Below are 22,002 nucleotides of genomic sequence, written 5' to 3'. Positions count from 1 at the left end.
ATGTTAAAATTTCAAGGATAACCTCTAACAAAATAGAAAAAAGTAAATAATGTCCAAACCAAAAGAGGAGAAAAACAGAATTAAGAAACAAATGTAAAATCTCAGCCAATTCAAAAGAATTCATTAAAGGAGAAGTAAAAACATAAAATAAAGAAAGAAGTAAAGATAAAGTACAGAATAAGTTGGTAAAATAGTCCAAATATATCACAATAATGTTAATTACCAAAATATTCAGTTAAAAATAACAAAATCCATGTACATGCTATTTAAAAGAGAAACACTAGACATGGAAGGAACCCAAATGTCCATCAACAGATGATTGGATTAAGAAGATGTGGCATACACACACACACACACACACACACACACACACACAGAGGAATATTAGTCATAAAAAAGAATGAAATACTGCCATTTGCAGCAACATGGATGGACCTAGAGAATATTATGTTTAGTGAAATAAGTCAGAGAAAGAAAAATACTATATGATGCCACTTATCTGGGAATCTAAAAACTAATACAAATGAACATATATGCAAAATATAAAAAGATACACAAATATAGAAAACAACAACTTGTGGTTACCAAAGAGGAGAAGGAAGTGGGGAGGGACAAATTAGGGGTATGGGGTTAACAGATACAAACTACTATATATAAAATTGATAAGCAACAAGGATATACTGCATAGCACAGGGAATTATACCTATTATCTTGTAATAACCTATAATGGAGTATAATCTGCAAAAATATTGAATCATTATGCTGTACACCTGAAACTAGCACAACACTGTAAGTCAACTTTTCTTCAATTACAAAATTTAAAAATTTTTTTTAAAAAAGAGATAAACACTAAATTGTAAGGACCAAAAAGATGTTGAAAATAAAAGTATGATTACAAAAACTGCAATAGGTGTAAGGTTAGGTTGTTTATTTGAGATGTTTCTTGTTTCTTGAAGTAGGATTGTATTGCTATAAACTTCCCTCTTAGAACTGCTTTTGCTGCATCCCATAGGTTTTGGGTCATCGGGTTTTCATTGTCATTTGTTTCTAGGTATTTTTTTATTTCCTCTTTGATTTCTTCAGTGATCTCTTGGTTATTTAGTAGTGTATTGTTTAGCCTCCATGTGTTTGTATTTTTTACAGATTTTTTCCTGTAATTGATATCTAGTCTCATAGCGTTGTGGTCAGAAAAGATACTTGATACGATTTCAATTTTCTTAAATTTACCAAGGCTTGATTTGTGACCTAAGATATGCTCTATCCTGGAGAATGTTCCATGAGCACTTGAGAAGAAAGTGTATTCTGTTGTTTTGGGATGGAATGTCCTATAAATATCAATTAAGTCCATCTTGTTTAATGTATCATTTAAAGCTTGTGTTTCCTTATTTATATGTAAAATACATAGCTAGTGGGAAGCAACCACATAGCACAGGGAGGTCAGCTCCGTGCTTTGTGACCATTTAGAGAGGTGGGATAGGGAATGTGGGAGGGAGACGCAAGAGGGAGGAGATATGGGGATATATGTATATGTATTGCTGATTCACTTTGTTATAAAGCAGAAACTAACACACCATTGTAAAGCAATTATACTCCAATAAAGATGTTTAAAAAAACTACAATATACATACTAAATTAAATAAGCTATCACAGTTGTATTAATATCAAACAAACACATTTTAAAACAAAAATATAATCAAGAATAAAGAGGGCCACTTCAAAATGATAAAACATATACAAGCATTCCAGACTTTGGTAAATATAAGACCATAACTTCAAAATAAATCAAATAGAAATAGAAAGAAAAGGAGTAATGGACAAATGCACTCCCTCTCTGAGCAACAACAACGAAAAATTGAGAAGGCAAACAACGATTTAGAAGATCTGAAAAAGACAATAAATAATTCTGATATAAGGAATAGATACAGAATCTTTCATTCCACATATGAGAATACAGTTTCTCAAGGACATAATTATGTATATGAAAAGTGATAATGTACAAATGATGAAGCAATTCTCAGTAAATTTCAAAGAATCAGTATCAAAATAGACTTTATTTTCTCTGACAATGACATTAATGACAACGACAAAGATAAATTAAAAAATCCTATGTGCTTGAAAATTTTAAAAGACATGACTCAAAGAAAAAATCAGAAAAAGAGATCAGAAAATAGTTAAAACTAAATGATGAAATATACTAAATAACAAAACTTGTGGGATGCAGCTAAAATAATACTTACAGGGAAATTTCTAGCCTTAAATGTTTATATTAGAAAGATAGTCTGAAAGAATGAGCTAAATACAAAATTAATGTTAGACAAAGAACAATAGAAGAAATTCAAATACAAAGAAAGATAAAAATGTAAATAATGATAGGAATAAAAAATAATGAAGTAGAAAAATGAAGATACAGTAATCAACAAAGGCAAACATTTCTTTGAGAAAATTAATAAAGCAGATATGTCTCTGGCAAGATTGAGGAAGAAAAAATGTTAAGGCACAAATAGCTAATTTTAATATGGGTGAAACTCACAACATAAATGTTGAATAGGAAAAGAAATAATGGAATACAAAAGAGTTCAAAAATATGTAAAACTTAATATTTATGTATATATACATATGTGATAAAGCTTTACAGAAGAGTAGGGGAATGATAAGCAGAAAATGGTGAACAGTGGTTCCCTTTGTGGAAGAATTGAATAAGAGGGTTTTCCAAAGTGGTTTTGGATCCATGGGTTTGATTTATTTCTTAAAATGCATAATAGGTATTCAAGAATTAATTGAACTACTTTCATTTCTTTTAATGTTTGAAATATTTTATAATAAATTAAACATTCTATATGTCACATATGAGCCAGGAGAGCATCCTGGCCCATGATTCGTGGGCTACCATAGGCAGGACCTCTGGTACTTCCTGAATCAGAGTGTGAAGCTGAGTGTCATTTGGATCCCTGCAGCAGTCTCAGGCTGCTGGACTCCTTATCCTCCCACCACATCCTTCTTCACCAGTTTCCTCAAGCCACCTACTTTGGCTTTTGTAATATCCAGGGGTATGCATTATTAATGTTTGCATTTGTATCTTTTCCCTTTTCAATCTCCTTTTGCTGCTCTTTTCTCTTTGCCTGTCTCTAAGTATTGATGTTTTACAGGGCTCTGTTAAGTGGCCACATTATATTTCATTCCATGTGCTTTCTTTTTATGGGTCATCTACTCTCCTGACTTCAATTACTGTCAAATCACTTATCTCCAAGTGAGACCTCTTCCCTGATTTCCAGATCTGACCATTGGCTTGCTCACTTGATGGCACCAGTAAAATGTTTAAAACTTACCCTGAACTTCTGAATTCCTTATCTTTTTATAAAATTTTTTTCCTTTTACTTACTGTTTTGAAGGATGACACCACCAAATGACAGTCACCAAACCTAGGAAAGGAAATCATTCAAGAGTTCTTTTTTCCCCCCTCACTTTCCTCATGAAATCAAACAACAAATCTGGTATATGTCTCAGAATCATCCCCAAAACTTTTAACATTCCTTCCTACTTCCATGCTCATAGTTATCCTGGATCATTACTGACCTCCTCGTCTCTAAATATTCATTCTTCCAGTCCATCCTCTATATTAATGTCAGAGTGTTCTTTCTAAAATCTAAATTTTATCAAGTTTCTTCTTTGCCTTAAAACCCTGTAACAACCTAGTTGGGAAAAGAATTTGGAAAAGAATAGACACATGCATATGTATAGCTGAATTACTTTGTTGTACACCTGAAACTAACACAACATTGTTAATCAACCATACTCCAATATAAAATAAAAAATAAAAAACAAATAAATTAAAAAACAAACCAAAAAACCCTTTCCAACTTCCTATTGCCTACCCAACAAATTTTAAACTCCAGAGAATGCATATAAGGTCCTCCATGACCTGGCTTCTGCCTACCTTTTCAGACTTATTTCTCACTCCCTTTCTTTCTCTTCCCTTCACCCTTTCACTGACAACCAATACATTATTTGTTATTGTTATTAACATACTAACATTTATTGAGCACTTATTACATTCCACATACAGTATCCATAATTTTACAGTGTTGTCTTTTATGATTTTCAAATTAACTCCATGAGGAAGGAATTATATTATGTCCATTTTGTGTATGAGGAAAGTGATGCATGCAGATGATCATAGGCTAATAAGTTGTAGAGCCAGAATTTGAACTCAGATGTGGTCTTCTGAATTACTTACTGTTTCCCTAATCGTGAGACTGTTTTCCCCTCCAGGATTTTGCTTTACAAGGAAATCTTCCCCTCTTAACCCACTTAAGGTTCAGGACTCAGTTCACATACCACCTTCTATATGAAGCTTTGCCTTGCTCTTCTAGGTAGAATTGACTTTTTTTTCTCCTTCTGCATTCTTTCCATCATAGTTTCCATAAGACTTAATCGCATTTATTTTCTTGTTTTCCACCTCTTGCAGATTGTAAGGGCGGTACCGAAGTCATTTGTGTTTATTTGATGAGGACTTATTGATAAAACAAGATCCCTGTACTTGGTTGAAACTCAATGTTTGTTGAATTGGCTTTCTGCAATCTTACCCTCTCCTGTCAGTTATTCACATCAGGAACCTCCACTATACTATACTCTTACAATTATAAATGTTTTATAAATGCTTACATCCCACATTCTTCTATCCCATTGCTTATCATAGTGCCTCAAATATAATAAATATTCAGCAAACACTGGTTAATTAAAGCACTGCATTCCCCCAACACATGGCAGTTATATCAGTCTACTTCCCAGACTTCATATTACCTTTAGCACAAAGAATGAATAGACTCAACATTACTTTTTACTAAGGACCTATCATAAAATTTTAGCCCCAGCTTATAGGTGTGGGGATGTTTGCAAAGCTGTCTTACTATCATCTACTATTGCCTCTTCCTGCACCCAAATAGTTACAGAGTTCTTATTAATCTGCCATTTTAGCTAACCTTATACACTGCTAATTTCTTTAGGGAGAGATTTGGCCTGAAGAGATCACTCTTTTGAGGTCAATTTAAGAAAAAGAAAATGTAAGCCAAATGTTAGGACTTCCAAGAAGTCATATCTATTGGCCTGGGATACAGTATCTCAAAGAAGAAAGCTGATTACTTGAGACAGTTTAAATGATAGAGAGCAAAGCATTAAGCCCACTGAGCTGGAAGAACATCCAAATTGTTTCATATAGATGTTTTATCTTTATGGAAGTCAAATGTATATAAGTCCAAACAGGAAACTTATACCACAAACATATTAAGGATAATTATTTTCATAGTAAGAGAAATAGCCACATGACCTAATTTCCAATAAGATTCTCCATGTTTTCTTAGTTAGGGAATCTATCAATGCACTTGAATATTTGCTTAAAGGCTTTTATTATTGGATAGAGAACAAATAAAAGCTCAAAGCACTGTTTATCATAGTGTTGTTTGTGGTAGCAGGAAGATGATAGCAGTCTTCGTCCCAACCCTGAGGGAGTATTAACGTAAGGTGGATGCAGACGATGTAGTACTTGGCAGAAACCAGAAGCCACAAGCTGGATATATGCATAGCAATAAGATTGTATCTTAAAATTATATTGTTGCGTGAAAAAAGTAAGATAGCTGGTATCTATAGCACAACAGCAGTAGTGTAAATTAAATGACATGCACACAAACAACCATTGCCATTTTCCAAAGATTTATATAAAGGAAAGGTTTAAAATCAAGCATATTAGGGGAGTTGACTAGAGTGAGAGCAAGATATGGGGCTACAGAATGTGAATGAAGAGAAAACAAGTTAATAAATAAAACAAGAGGTGTGTCTTGTGCAGACCAGTAATAATAATATGCCACTGCCTGCAGAGCATGGTTAACTCAACTCTGCAATTGGAGTCTTTGTAAAACTAAAATTAAATGTAAATTTTAAAAGAGAGGTAAATGCCAATTGATGATCTAGAATGATACATTCTTGAAACTGTGCTATGAGGGAAAATATGTTGTGCAAAATTTAATTTGCATACTATTTCAGAACAAGCCCAGATGTAACATGAGACACATTCCCTCACATATTAAAGTATTGTCTTCTTTTGTGCAGCAGAGAATATGCATTTATTAGTCACAGAAGAGATATCATTCTTCTTCCACTTTATTGTGCTGTTTAGATTGGTACTCTAGTGTTAATCTCAACCAATGTATAGAATTTCTCATTTAGAAGCTAATTGACTCAGTCAGCTCTATGGAAATTCTCTAGGTTGGGTCACACAGATGGAAAGGAACCAGAGAGGTTCTTCCTGCCCTTGCCAATCATAGAAGAGGAACTAAATAACCTCCTGGTACAAATACATATAAACTCTGTTTGAAGGTGTTTAAAAGTACTCTTTCTAAGACTTTAGAGGAGAAATACATTAACTTATGATAGTACCAGTGGTAACCATGTTTATGGTATAGCAGTAAAAACAATCATAATCCCAACGATAGATTAGGGAGTGGACTAACCCCAGGTCCCTAAAGTCTGACAAGAATACAGTAAATCCTCAGGTAGATCTATGAGCGCAATGATGACAGGGGCTTATGTAAGACGGAGCTAAGGTTTCTTCTGGGCTTGCGTCCAATAACCAGGAAATGTAGAGAAACTTTACCCTTGGTAATTAACTCCTCATTCAATAATTATTTGAGTAGGAAAGGGTTAAAATCAATGTCAGTCTTTGCATACTGCAGTTTTTCTATTTTCAGAACCTATCATCTTGGAAAAAAAAAAAAAAAAGGCAACAACACACAACTCTAATGCCCTTAGCAGATGGATCTGTGTTATTGCAGAACAGGGACCTGGAAAGTCTCCATATACCAAGCTATAAATATTCCTTTGACATTTATTATCCTCACTTGAGTTCAGGTGCTTAAATTCTTGGACTGAAGTCATGTTTGTAGCAGAAAAAAGCTATCTTTAAGCATACCATGTTGCTGGCTAAATTATTAGCAACAGACAAAGATGGAGGGTAAGTACGCCAGAGCAATGGAGTCTCCCACTTAAGAGAGGTCATGGAACCTTTAAGTCAAATTAGTTGAAGTTCAGATTCGCTTGTAGTACAAATTCCCAGACACCTCACCTCAGACAATTTGATGGATCACATCCCAGTAACTCCCCACCAACCCCCAACTTTCCAAATATGTATCTACTAGTGTGGTGTTCTGTGGTCTTGAATTTGAGTCTCAGCACTGCCAGCTGCACTGGGTTGTAAATTCAAATTCCAATGAATCTCGATTCACATTGCCTTAAGGGAAGTGTAGGATTATGTAAACCAGGAGATAATAACCACTATAAAATCCTTCTAATAAAATAAAATCAAGCTGAAGGTGTCAGCATAGATTAGCAGTCCTTCTTCATTTAGGGCTGTGGACTCCTCAAGTGTGGTTATTTTGTGGTTCAGGTGAGGATTTAGTAGTATTGTTCTTAATTAGGGACCACTTAAGTCTCTTGGGGATGATTACTTAGTGCCTGGAATAGGTTTCGTTCTGAGAGAAAAAGAATCCATGCATGACTTTTCCTGGGATATTACATAACAAAGTCTTGCAGATATATCCATCCCACAGCTATTCCTAACCCTAGCCCAGAGGACCCAAAACAGTGTGAAGCTGAAGAAGACGCATAGGCCTCCTCCTTTATCCTGTCCTTCCCCAGCATGAATGACCCCTTAGCGGCTGTCAAAACAAGCTGATTCAGTGTGATGCTGTACCAGTACATTTATAGTGTTTGGAACTGGGCAACGCATTTTAAAGGGATATTGTCAGACTACACTGTCTAGACAAGAATGAGGGGTCTAAAATTTATGAAATATAAATACAGTCAAAGAAGTTAGACTTCTCTTTTCCAAACTAAACATCAATTAAGTGTCATGGTGCTAAGTGCATAGGCTCAGAAGCCGGATTGTCTACTTTCAAATCTTGATTCTTGCACTTAGTAGCTGTGTGACCTTGGGCAAGTTATTTAACTCTTCTGTACTTCAGTTTCCTCATTTGTAAAAGGGGGAAAATAATAGTGCCTACTTTATAATGTTGTGAAGAGAAACAAATGAGTTAATCATAATAAAGTGCTTTGAACAGTATTTGAACATAGAAAGGCTTTATCGGTGTTTGGCAAGTAAAGGAAAGAATATATAAGCTGTTTTCAAATATTCAAGGAGCTAGGATATAGAAGTATAAATAGGATTTTATTCAAGTTGCTATAGGTCAAGTGTTCTTAATTTGGGTATCCAAGGAGCCCTCCAAACTCATGAAAGTACATGTGAGTTTTGCATATACACATACTTTTCTGGGGGAAATATTCATAACCATTCTTTATATTTCCAAAGAACACCATGACTTTCAAAAAGATTAACCATTGGAAAGAATACTAAAATAAGTGGATGAAAGTTTCAGGGAGTTCCACTTTGACTTGTAGAAAAGGAATTATTCTTAGGTGCTTTTTTTTGGGGTTTTTTTTTGTTTTTTTTTTTCTCCTTTTGGTCTTCACTGCGGCACGCAGGATCTTCGTTGTGGCATGCGAGATCTTCATTGTGGCGCACAGGCTCTTTGTTGTGGCACGCGGGCTTCTCTCTAGTTGTAGCGTGCAGGTTTTCTCTCTCTAGTTGTGGTGCAAGGGCTCCAGAGTGCGTGGGCTCTGTAGTTAGTGACGTGTGGACTCAGTAGTTGTGGCACATGGGCTTAGTTACCATGCAGCATGTGGGATCTTAGTTCCCCGACCAGGGATTGAACCCACAACTCCTGCATTGGAAGGCGGATTCTTTACCACTGGATCACCAGGGAAGTCCCTATTCTTAGGCTTTAATTATTAAAACCCAGTGGGTCATCTTGGGAACATCAGAAGCTGTATCCCAAGAACTGTTTCAACTGATGCTAGATGAACACATCTTAGGGGTGGAGGGTAAACTAAAGGGGTATAGACCAGGGATGCTGAGCTCTATCTCATCCCTAAGGTCTCTGATAATCAGACTCCCCTTCTACTATGACTACATGACTTGACTACATGACTACATGAGTACATGACTACTTGACTACATGCTGAGGGTAAAATGGAAGGAACCTTGATCCATGAATGACCACTTCATCCCCACCAGCCACATTTATTGTGTGTTTTGTGTTTTGACTCCTAAGACGTCAGAGTTTGTCATAGCAGCACAACCTAGCATACTCTAACTAATGTACAAAGGTTGATAAAGTAGAAAGCTGAAGAATCCTGGTTCCTTGGCAGCAATCTGGAACTCCTATGACTATCTCTAGACTTCCTGTTGAAAATAAACTCCTATTTGTAATAGTTTTTCTATTATTTACAACTGAATAAAATATCTTATTGTTACTACTGTCAATGTTCATGAAACAGTAAGCAAGGAGGTTCAAAGAAGGTATATAGTAATATTATTTCTGAGTTTTAATTCAGAAAGTGTAACATTTTAAGTTATTTAAAAGTAAATTCTATCAAAGAAAATAGACCTGAAGCTACAAAAATAGTTGGTAAAAAAGGAGAGTATATATAATGTAGGATAAGAAAGGAGAATAGGAGTTTGATACAAAAATGAACTGGGGTAAAGAACTAATCAAAGGAAAAAGAAGCAGGATAAAAATCACCACATTATGTTTCAAAAGTTGGATCCAGTTCTAAGGTGAACATGTTCTCATGAAAATAGAGAGAAGCTGCATATAGAGAGACCCTTCCCTCTTGAATATTTCAAATCCTCTCATATAAAGCAGGTCAGTTCCAGTGTAGCAAGGGACTATTGAAAGATCTGATGTCTGGGGCAGATACACTGAGGCTTTCAGTTTTTCTTGTACACAAAGTTGGGGAGTTTTTTCAGAGAACTTCAGAAACCATTGGTAAAGGTCCTTGTAAGACTTTAAGCATCAAAACAGCCAAAGACCACCTATGACTAAAGCTAAATGTGATTTTTGAGGCAATGAAACTCTGAGTTCTGGAATACAAATTGTGATGCTTTGTCCCTGAAGGGAAGAAGTGCATATAAAATTCACTGAAGCATGGAAATATTCAGAAGTTTAATTAAGAGATCAAAGAGAGTAAAAAGCAGAGAAGAGGCCCTAATTTGTGCCATATCATATTTTTCTCAAATTTGTTAAATTGCATCTCATTTCGTATGAATTTATTCAATATTATAGAATCGAAGTAGATAAAACATTCACTTATGTGTTACAATGTTTATTACATAACTTTGGTTTACTTTATTTATTTATTTATTTTATTGGAGTATAGTTGCTTTACAATGTTGTATTAGTTTCTGCTGTTCAGCCAAGTATCAGCCACGTGTACATACATATATCCCCTCTCCCTTAGATTTCCTTCCCGTTTAGGTCACCACAGAGCATTGAGTAAAGTTCCATGTGCTATACAGACTGTTCTCATTAGTTATCTATTTTATACATAGCAGTGTATATATTTCAGTCCCAATCCATCCCACCCCTCCCTTCGCCACTTGGTATCTGTATGTTTGTTCTCTACATCTGTGTCTCTATTTCTACTTTGCAAATAAGTTCATCTATACCATTTTTCTAGATTCCACATATATGGGTTAATATACGATATTTGTTTTTCTCTTTCTGACTTATTTCACTCTGTATGACAGTCTCTAGGTCCATCCACGTCTCTACAAATGACCCAATTTGATTCCTTTATATGGCTGAGTAATATTCCGTTATACATATATACCACATCTTCTTTATCCATTCCTCTGTTCATGGACATTTAGGTTGCTTCCATGTCCTGGCTATTGTAAATAGTGTTGCAATGAACATTAGGGTGCATGTATCTTTTTGAATTATGGTTTTCTCCAGGTATATGCCCAGGAGTGGGATTGTTGGTTTGCTTTAAAACTTCATCACATGTATGAAGAGAGAGGCTGACCTCTTTACACCATAAACAGCCCTATCTATTGAGAGAGATGGCTGCTTCATCAACTGGAAGAACCAGATTTTATGGACAGTCCAAGTATATGATATAGAAAGGTAGTTGTTTTTTGCACGTTGTTAGTGGTGAATCATCCCCAAAGTGCTATTTGTCACTTACTTTTGGTATCTTGATCTTTGGAAGAAGTGCTATGGTTATTTTTAATGTTTTATATCTAAATTTATTTTCAAATAACTATGTGATGATCCCATGTGCTTTACATTATCTTCTGGACAACTTTCCTAGTGTCAGCTAAGAGGTGTACTCATTGATTCATGCTTTCCTTCAATGGTTATTCAAAAAACATGAGCTATAGGCCAGGCATTGCTGTAGGGACCAGGGTTAAAGAAGAATAAGACAACTTTTCTGTCTTCAAGGGGCTTAGAGTTGAGGAAAGTGGGGGAGAGGGAGTGATGCTAACCACTCCTAATAAGGTGTATAGGCTGATATATGATAGACAGGATAGCCCAAAAGCTTGGTAATATGGTGAATTTGGGAAAAGGATTGAGAGACAGATATGAATTTTGATGATTCTGATTTCTGTCTTAGAAATCATTGGTTAGGTGGTTTTTACAGTCCACAGATGAGGAGAATGCAGAGCTAGGTGCTGAGTCAGGCCCGCAAGCAGCTGCCCAAGTCATCAATCTATAAAAGATACTAAAATACCATTGTCATAAATTATAGCTATGGGGCCAGTTAATGACTCAAGTTTCTACATGCAACTACTTAAATCAGTGTTTTCCAGGTAAATTGGTCCCAATCTTGGTAAACTGTAGAGCATGTGGAAGAGGAATAAATGCAGCCCTTCACTGATGCCACCCTCTTTCCTTTGAGGAATAGGGAGGCATGCATTCAAGTTGCAAGGTGTAGCTGCATGTCTTGTCTCCAAACTTGAGAGCAGCCATGTGAGTCACCTGAGGCCAGTACCTACTGTCAACTACAATGCTCAACTAAAGTATGGCAAGGTGCTATTTACCTAGAACATGTGATTTGTTATATTTATTTATTTTACTAGTTAAATTTAAACATCTTAATATGCTTCTCAAGGGGTTGACTGGTTGACAAGAACTAAAAAAGAAAGTAAGGAAAACTTATTAAGATTTTTTTTCTTTAATTTCAGAACATGTACTCTGCTTTGATGAGTGAAAGTGAATTAGTGAATCTGTTTCTCCTATTTTATTAGATATTTTCTTGAATTTAAAGTGAAAGATAAAATAGAGCAACATTCAACCTCTGGTATATCAGAAAATTACTTTCAAGATTTTGTTACTGAAAGGTGATTGATTGGAAGTGGGATTTTTTGTTTGTTTTTGTCTTGTTTTGTTTTGTTTTTGTAGAACTGACTCTACAGCACACACAGCAAAATAATATTTGACTAATTGCTGACATTACTATAATCTTGCTAGGTGGCCTGTTGCACTAAATTTCACAATATGAAACCAAATTATATTGCAGGGAATATTTACAAAAATGAACACTGAGTTTATTTGTCCTCAAGATTCTAATTATACCTGATTCTCTGTTTTAAATATTATGGGAAAAGTGCTAAGGAATTTTATTTATAAATCTGGCTTGTGGTTTTAGAAGCATTTAGAATAGCTCATTAAGATGAACTTACCTACAATGTTGTACAGGTTCTAGATGGATAAAACATTCATTGACATGTTAACAAAGTTTATTTCCATAGTAATTTTTGTTTACTTTAAAACTCTATCACATATGTGAACAGAGACTCTGACAGATTGCCGAGGGTTAACTAGTGGGAGAGTGTATGAGAAAGTAGATAGAAATGTAGGCTGTTGGGAGGAACTTGCTAAGAAGAGAAGCAAGGTAGCAACTAGAAGGGAATATTGGATTAAGGGTAGCTTTCATTTTCTTTTTTCTTATTTATTTTCTTCTTAAATAAGAGGGACTTGAGCCTATGTATGGTGTGTGAGGAAGGAGATAGCAAAAGGGAAGAGAATGCAACTGTTGGTGCAAAGTCCTGAAAGAGAGAGGAAGGGATCAAACAAAGAGCACAGGTAGATAGATTATTCTGGACAGAGAAAGAACCTATCCTTTTTTGTTGTTGTTCTTGTTTTTACATCTTTATTGGAGTATAAATGTTTTACAATGTTGTGTTAGTTTCTGCTGTACAACAAAGTGAATCAGCTATATGTATACATATATCCCTATATCCCCTCATTCTTGGGCCTTCCTCCCACCATCCCTATCCCATCCCTCTAGGTTGTCACAAAGCACCAAGCTGATCTCCCTGTGCTATGCAGCAGCTTCCCACTAGCCATCCATTTTACATTTGGTAGTGTATATATGTCAATGCTACTCTCTCACTTCCTCCCAAATTCCCCTACCCCGCCGTGCCCTCAAGTCCGTTCTCTACATCTGCGTCTTTATTCCTGGCCTGCCACTAGGTTCATTAGTACTGCTTTTTAAAATTCCATATATATGTGTTAGCATACAGTATTTGTTTTTCTCTTTCTGACTTACTTCACTCTGTATGACAGATTCTAGGTCCATCCACCTCACTCAAATAACTCAAGTTCGTTCCTTTTATGGCTGAGTAATATTCCATTGTACATATGTGCCACATCTTCTTTATCCGTTCATCTGTTGATGGATATTTAGGTTGCTTCCATGTCCTGGCTATTGTAAATAGTGCTGCAATGAACATTGTGGTACATGACTCTTTTTGAATTATGGTTTTCTCAGGGTATATGCCCTGTAGTGGGATTGCTGGGTCATATGGTAATTCTATTTTTAGTTTCTTAAGGAATCTCCTTACTGTTCTCCATAGTGGCTTTATCAATTTACATTCCCACCAACAGTGCAAGAGGGTTCCCTTTTCTCCACACCCTCTCCAGCATTTATTATTTGTAGATTTTTTGATGATGGCCATTCTGACCGGTGTGGGGTGATACCTCATTGTGGTTCTGATTTGCATTTATCTACTGATTAGTGATGTTGAGCATCTTTTCATGTGTTTGTTGGCCATCTGTATGTCTTCTTTGGAGAAATGTCTGTTTAGGTCTTCTGCACATTTTGGATTGGGTTGTTTGTTTTTGTGATATTGAGTGCATGAGCTGCTTGTATATTTTGGAGATTAATCCTTTGTCAGTTGCTTCCTTTGTAAATATTTTCTCCCATTCTGAGAGTTGTCTTTTTGTCTTGTTTATGGTTTTTTCTTTGCTGTGCAAAAGCTTTTAAGTTTCATTAGGTCCCATTTGTTTATTTTTGTTTTTATTTCCCTTACTCTAGGAGGTGGGTCAAAAGGATCTTGCTGTGATTTATGTCATAGAGTGTTCTGCCTATGTTTTCCTCTAAGAGTTTTTATAGTGTCTGGCCTTACATTTAGGTCTTTAATCCATTTCGAGTTTATTTTTGTGTATGGTGTTAGGGAGGGTTCTGATTTCATTGTTTTAAATGTAGCTGTCCATTTTTCCCAGCACCACTTATTGAAGAGGCTCTCTTTTCTAAATTGTATATTTTTGCCTCCTTTGTCAAAGATAAGGTGACTGTATTTGTGTGGGTTTACCTCTGGGCTTTCTATCCTGTTCCATTGATCTATATTTCTGTTTTTGTGTCATACAGTCTTGATTACTGTAGCTTTGTAGTATAGTCTGAAGTCAGGGAGCCTGATTCCTCCAGCTCCATTTTTCTTTCTCAAGATTGCTTTGGCTATTCGGGGTCTTTTGCATTTCCACACAAATTGTAAAATTTCTTGTTCTAGTTCTGTGAAAAATGCCATTAGTAATTTGATAGGGATTGCACTGAACCTGTATATTGCTTTGGGTAGTTTAGTCAATTTCACAATATTGATTCTTCCAATCCAGGAGCATGGTATGTATATCTCTCCAACTGTTTATGTTACCTTTGATTTCTTTCATCAGTGTTTTATACGTTTCTGAGTACAGGATTTTATCTCCTTAGGTAGGTTTATTCCTAGGTATTTTATTCTTTTTGTTGCAGTGGTAAATGGGAGTGTTTCCTTAATTTGTCTTTCTGATTTTTTGTTGTTAGTGTATAGGAATGCAAGAGATTTCTGTGCATTAATTTTGTAACCTGCAACCTTACCAAATTCATTAATTAGTTCTAGTAGTTTTCTGGTGGTATCTTTAGGATTTTCTGTGTATAGTATCATGTCATTGACAAACAGTGAGAGTTTAATTCCTTCTTTTCCAATTTGTGTTCCTTTTATTTCTTTTTCTTCTCTGATTGCTGTGGCTAGGACTTCCAATACTATGTTGAATAATAGTGGTGAGAGTGGGCATCCTTGTCTTGTTCCTGATCTTAGAGGAAATGCTTTCAGTTTTTCACCATTGAGAATGATGTTTGCTGTGGGTTTGTTGTATACGGCTTTTATTACGTTGAGGTAGGTTCCCTCTATGCCCACTTTCTGGAGAGTTTTTATCATAAATGTTTGTTGAATTTTGTCAAAAGCTTTTTCTGCATCTATTGAGATGATCATATGGTTTTTATTATTTAATTTGTTAATATGGTGTACACATTGATTATTGTGCATATATTGAAGAATCCTTGCATCCCTGGGATAAATCCCACTTGATTATGGTGTATGATCCTTTTAATGTGTTGCTGGATTCTGTTTGCTAGTATTTTGTTGGGGATTTTTGCATCTATGTTCATCAATGATATTGGTCTACAGTTTTCTTTTTTTGTGATATCTTTGTCTGGTTTTGGTATCAGGGTGATGGTGGCTTTTTACAACGAGTTTGGGAGTGTTCCTACCTCTGCAGTTTTTTGGAAGAGTTTGAGAAGAATAGGTGTTAACTCTTCTCTAAATGTTTGATAGAATTCGCCTCTGAAGCCATCTGGTCCTGGACTTTTGCTTGTTGGAAGATTTTTAATTACATTTTCAATTTCATTACCTGTGATTGGTCTGTTTATATTTTATAATTCTTCCTGGTTCAGTCTTGGAAGGTTATACCTTTCTAAGAATTTGTCCATTTTTTCCAGGCTGTCCATTTTATTGGCATATAGTTGCTTGTAGTAGTCTCTTATGATCTTTTGTATTTCTGTGGTGTCAGTTTTAATGTCTCCTTTTTCATTTCTAATTTTATTGATTTGAGTCCTTCCCTTTTTTTCTTGATGAATCTGGCTAAAGGTTTATAAGTTTTGTTTATCTTCTCAAGGAATCAGCTTTTAATTTTACTGATCTTTGCTATTGTTTTCTTTGTTTCTATTTCATTTATTTCTAATCTGGTCTTTATGATTTCTTTCCTTCTACTAACTTTGGGTTTTCTTTGTCCTTTTTTATAGTTGCTTTAGGTGTAAGGTTACATTGTTTATTTGAGATTTTCTTGTTTCTTGAGGGGAGCTTGAATTGCTATGAACTTCCCTCTTAGAACTGCTTTTGCTGCATCCCACAGGTTTTGTATCGTCATGATTTCACTGTCATTTGTTTCTAGGTAGTTTTTGATTTCATCTTTGATTTCTTCAGTGATCTCTTGCTTATTTAGCAGTGCACTGTTTAGCCTCCAGATATTTGTGTTTTTTACTGGTTTTTTCCTGTAATTGATTTCTAATCTCATAGCATTGTGGTCAGAAAAGATGACTGATATTATTTCAATTTTCTTAATTTTCCAAGGCTTGATTTGTGACCCAAAATGTGATCTATTCTGGAGAATGTTCCCTCTGCATTTGAGAAGAAAGTGTATTCTTCTGCTTTCGGGTAGAACGTCCTAAAAATATCAATTAAGTCTATCTGGTCTATTGTATCATTTAAAGCTTGTTTTTCCTTATTTATTTTCTGTCTGGATGATCTGTCTATTGGTGTAAGTGGGGTGTTAAAGTCCCCCACTATTATTGTGTTACTGTTGATTTCTCCTTTTATGGATGTTAGCATTTGCCTTATGTATTGAGGTGCTCCTATGTTGGGTGCATAAATATTTATAATTGTTATGTTTTCTTCTTGGATTGATCCCTTGATCATTATGTAGTGTCCTTCCTTATTTCTTGTAACTGTCTTTATTTTAAAGTCTATTTTATCTGATATGAGTATTGCTACTCCAGCTTTCTTGTGATTTCCATTTGCATGGAATATCTTTTTCCATACCCTCACTTTCAGTCTGTATGTGTCCCTAGGTCTGAAGTGGTCTTGTAGACAGCATATATAAGGGTCTTGTTTTTATATCCATTCAGCCGGTCAGTGTCTTTTGGTTGGAGCATTTAATCCATTTATATCCAAGGTGATTATCAATATGTATGTTCCTATTACCATTTTCTTAATTGATTTGGGCTTCTTTTTATTGGTCTTTTTCTTCAACTGTGTTTCCTGTTTAGAGAAGTTCCTTTAGTATTTGTTGTAAAGCTGGTTTGGTGGTACTGAATTCTCATAGCTTTTGCTTATCTGTAAAGGTTTTGATTTCTTCATCAAATTTGAATGAGATCCTTGCTGGGTAGAGTAATCTTGGTTGTAGGTTTTTCCCTTTCTTCACTTTAAATATGTCCTGCCATGCCCTTCTGGCTTGCAGACTTTCTGCTGAAAGATCACCTCTTTTTTTTTTTTTTAATTAATTAATTTATTTATTTTTGGCTGTGTTGGGTCTTAGTTTCCGCACGAGGGCTCTCTCTAGTGGCAAGCGGGGGCCACTCCTCATCGTGGTGCACAGGCCTCTCACTATCGTGGCCTCTCTTGTTGGGAGCACAGGCTCCAGACGCGCAGGCTCAGTAATTGTGGCCCACGGGCCCAGCTGCTCTGCGGCATGTGGGATCTTCCCAGACCAGGGCTCGAACCCGTGTCCCCTGCATTGGCAGGCAGACTCTCAACCACCGCGCCACCAGGGAAGCCTGAAAGATCACCTCTTAACCTTATGGGGCTTCCTTGTGTGTTATTTGTTGCGTTTCCCTTGTTGCTTTTAATATTTTTTCTATGTATTTAATTTTTGATAGTTTAATTAATATGTGTCTTAGCGTGTTTCTCTTTGGGATTATCCTGTATGGGACTTTCTGCACTTCCTTGACTTGATTGACTATTTCCTTTCCCATGTTAGGGAAGTTTTTGACTCTAATCTCTTCAAATATTTTCTCAGACCCTTTCTTTTTCTCTTCCTCTTCTGGGACCCCTATAATTTGAATGTTGGTGTGTTTAATGTTGATCCAGAGGTCTCTGAGACTGTCCTCAATTCTTTTCATTCTTTTTTCTTTATTCTGCTCCCTGGCAGTTATTTCCACCATTTTATCTTCCAGCTCACTTATCCGTTTTTCTGCCTCAGTTATTCTGCTATTGATTCCTTCTAGAGTATTTTTGATTTCAGTTATTGTGTTGTTCATCACTGTTTGTTTGCTCTTTAGTTCTTCTAGATCCTTGTTAAATGTTTCTTGTATTTTCCAGATTCTGTTTCCGAGATTTGGGATCATCCTTACTATTACTACTCTGAATTCTTTTTCAGGTAGGTTGCCTATTTTGTCTTCACTTATTTGGTCTTGTAGGTTTTTACCTTGCTCTTTCACTCTTTATTAATTGGAGGCCTCACTCCAATTAATATTTCCTGGGGTCTGAGGTTCTCTGTTAGTCCAGTGGCTTGGACTTGGAGCTCCCACCACAGGAGCTTGGGCCTGACCTCCACCCTAGGAGCCAAGATCCTGCAAGCAGCTTGGCACAGCCAAAAGAAAAAAGAAAAAAGAAAAAAGAAAAAAAGGAGCAGCACAACAACAAAGAATAAAAAACATAATAAAATTAGAAAGATAAAAAATATATTAGGAAAAATAAAAATATAATAGAAACAACTGAAACAAGGTAAAACAAAACCACAGAAGAAAAAAGAAAAAAAAAAAAGAGGGAAGAAGCCAAAAGGAACAAAATAATAACAAAATATAAAGAATAAAATAAAATAAGAAAAATAGGTGGAGAAGTAAGACATGGAGATCACCTTCCTCCCCACAAATACATCAGAAATATATCTACATGTGGAACAACTCCTACAGAACACCTACTGAATGCTGGCAGAAGACCTCAAATTTCCCAAAAGGCAAAAAACTCCCCACATACCTGAGTAGGGCAAAAGTAAAAAGAAAAAACAGAGACAAAAGAATGTGGACAGGAGCTGCACATCTGGGAGGGAGCTGTGAAGGAGGAAAAGTTTCCACACACTAGGAAGCCCCTTCACTGGTGGAGACGTGGGGGTGGTGGAGGAGAAGCTTTGTAGCTATGGAGGAGAGCACAGCAATAGGGGTGCAGCAGGCAAAGCGGTGAGATTACCACACAGAGGATAGGTACCAACCAGCACTCACCAGCCTGAGAGGCCTGTCTGCTTATCCGCCGGGGGTGGGGCAGTTGTTGAGGCTCCGGCTTCACAGGTCAGATCCCAAGGGGCTGGGAGTTAACACTTCAGCTTCTGAGATCAGATCCCAGGGAGAGGACTGGGGTTGGCTGCATGAACACAGGCTGAAGGGGGATAATGCACCACAGCTAGCCGGGAGGGAGTCCAGGCAAAAGTCTGGAACAGCCTACGAGGCAAGAGACCATTGTTTCAGGGTACACAAGGAGAGGGGATTCAGAGCACCACCTAAACGAGCTCCAGAGACGGGCGTGAGCCGCGGTTATCAGTGCAGACACCAGAGACAGGCATGAAACGCTAAGGCTGTTGCTGCAGCTACCAAGAAGCCTGTGTGCAAGCACAAGTCACTATCCACACCTCCCATCCTGGGAGCCTGTGCAGCCCACCACTACCAGGGTCTTGTGATCCAGGGACAACTTCCTTGGGAGAACACACGGCTTGCCTCAGGCTGTTGCAACGTCATGCTGGCCTCTGCTTCCACAGGCTCGCCCCGCAATCCGTATGGCCCCTCCCCCTGGCCTGAATGAGCCAGAGCCCCCTAATCAGCTGCTACTTTAACCCTGTCCTGTCTGAGTGAAGAACAGACGCCCTCAGGCGATCTACACGCAGAGGCAGGGCCAAATCCAAAGCTGAATCCCAGGAGCTGTTCGAACAAAGAAGAGAAAGGGAAATCTCTCGCAGCAGACTCAGGAGCAGTGGATTAAATCTCCACAATCAACTGATGTACCCTGCATCTCTGGAATACCAGAATAGACAGTGAGTCATCCCAAAATTGAGGCGGTGGACTTTGGGAGCAACTGTAGACTTGGGGTTTGCTTCGTGGATCTAATTTGTTTCTGGTTTTATGTTCATCTTAGTTTAGTATTTAGAGCTTATTATCATTGGTAGATTTGTTTATTGATTTAGTTGCTCTCTTCCTTTTTTTAATATATAGATATATACATATTTTTCCTTTTTCTTTTTTGGTGAGTGTGTATGTGTATGATTCTTTGTGTGATTTTGTCTGTATAGATTGGCTTTTACCATTTGTCCTAGGGTTCTGTCTGTCCAGTTTTTGTTTGCTTGTTTGTTTTATTACTTTTTAATTTTTTTAATTTTCAATATTTTTAATTTTTAATTTTAAAACTTTATTTATTTATTTTCGTTCTCTCTCTCTCTTTCTCTCCCTTTCTTTCCTTCTTTCCTCCTTTCTTTTTCTTCCTTCCTTCCTTTCCTTCTTTCTTTCTCTCTTTTTTTTTCTCTCTCTCTTTCTTTCTTTCTTTCTTTCTTTCCTTCTTTCTTTTCCCTTTTCTTCTAAGCCATGTAGCTGACAGAGTCTTGGTGCTCCAGCCAGGTGTTAGGCCTGTGCCTCTGACGTGGGAGAGCAGCGTTCAGGACATTAGTCTGCCAGAGACCTCCCAGCTCCACGTAATATCAAACAGTGAAAGCTCCCCCAGAGATCTCCATCTCAACGCTAAGACCAGCTCCACACAGTGACCAGAAAGCTACAGTGCTGGACACCCTATGCCAAACAACTAGCAAGAGAGGAGCACAACCCCACCCATTAGCAGAGAGGCTGCTAAAATCATAATAAGTTCACAGACATGCCAAAACACATCACTGGATGCGGTCCTGCCCACAAGAACAACAAGATCCAGCCTCATCCACCAGGACACAGGTACCAGTCCCCTCCACCAGGAACCCTACACAACCCACTGAACCTTAGCCATTGGGGGCAGACACCAAAAACAACGGGAACTACGAACCTGCAGACTGTGAATAGGAGACCTCAAACACAGTAAGTTAAGGAAAATGAGAAGACAGAGAAACACACAGCAGATGAAGGGGCAAGGTAAAAACCCACCAGAACAAACAAATGAGGAGGAAATAGGCAGTATACCTGAAACAGAATTCAGAGTAATGATAGTAAAGATGATACAAAATCTTGGAAATAGAATGGAGAAAATAGAAGAAATGTTTAACAAGGACCTAGAAGAACTAAAGAGCAAACAAACAATGATGAACAACACAATAAATGAAACTAAAAATTCTCTAGAAGGGATCAATAGCAGAATAACTAAGGCAGAAGAACGGATAAGTGACCTGGAAAATAAAATAGTGGAAATAACTACTGCAGGCAGAATAAAGAAATAAGAATGAAGAGAATTGAGGACAGTCTCAGAGACCCCTGGGAAAACATTAAATGCACGAACATTTGAATTATAGGGGTCCCAGAAGAAGAAGAGAAAAAGAAAGGGACTGAGAAAATATTTGAAGAGATTATAGTTGAAAACTTCCCTAATATGGGAATGGAAATAGTCAGTCAAGTCCAGGAAGCACAGAGAGTCCCATACAGGATAAATCCAAGGAGAAACACGCCAAGACTCATATGTTAATCAAACTATCAAAAATGAAATACAAAGAAAAAATATTAGAAGCATCTAGGGAAAAGCAACAAATAACATACAAGGGAATCCCCATAAGGTTAACAGGTGATCTTTCAGCAGAAACTCTGCAAGCCAGAAGAGAGTGGCAGGACATATTTAAAGTGATGAAAGGGAAAAACCTACAACCAAGATTACTCTACCCAGCAAAGATCTCATTCAGATTCGATGGAGAAATTAAAACCTTTACAGAGAAACAAAAGCTAAGAGAATTCAGCACCACCAAGCCAGCTTTACAAGAAATGCTAAAGGAATTTCTCTAGGCAGGAAACACAAGAGAAGCAAAAGACCTACGAGAACAAACCCAAAACAATTGAGAAAATGGTAAT

This window comes from Balaenoptera acutorostrata, chromosome 1 (genome assembly GCF_949987535.1).
Source record: "Balaenoptera acutorostrata chromosome 1, mBalAcu1.1, whole genome shotgun sequence".
Lineage (NCBI taxonomy): Eukaryota > Metazoa > Chordata > Mammalia > Artiodactyla > Balaenopteridae > Balaenoptera > Balaenoptera acutorostrata.
This window is presented reverse-complemented; position numbering follows the sequence as displayed.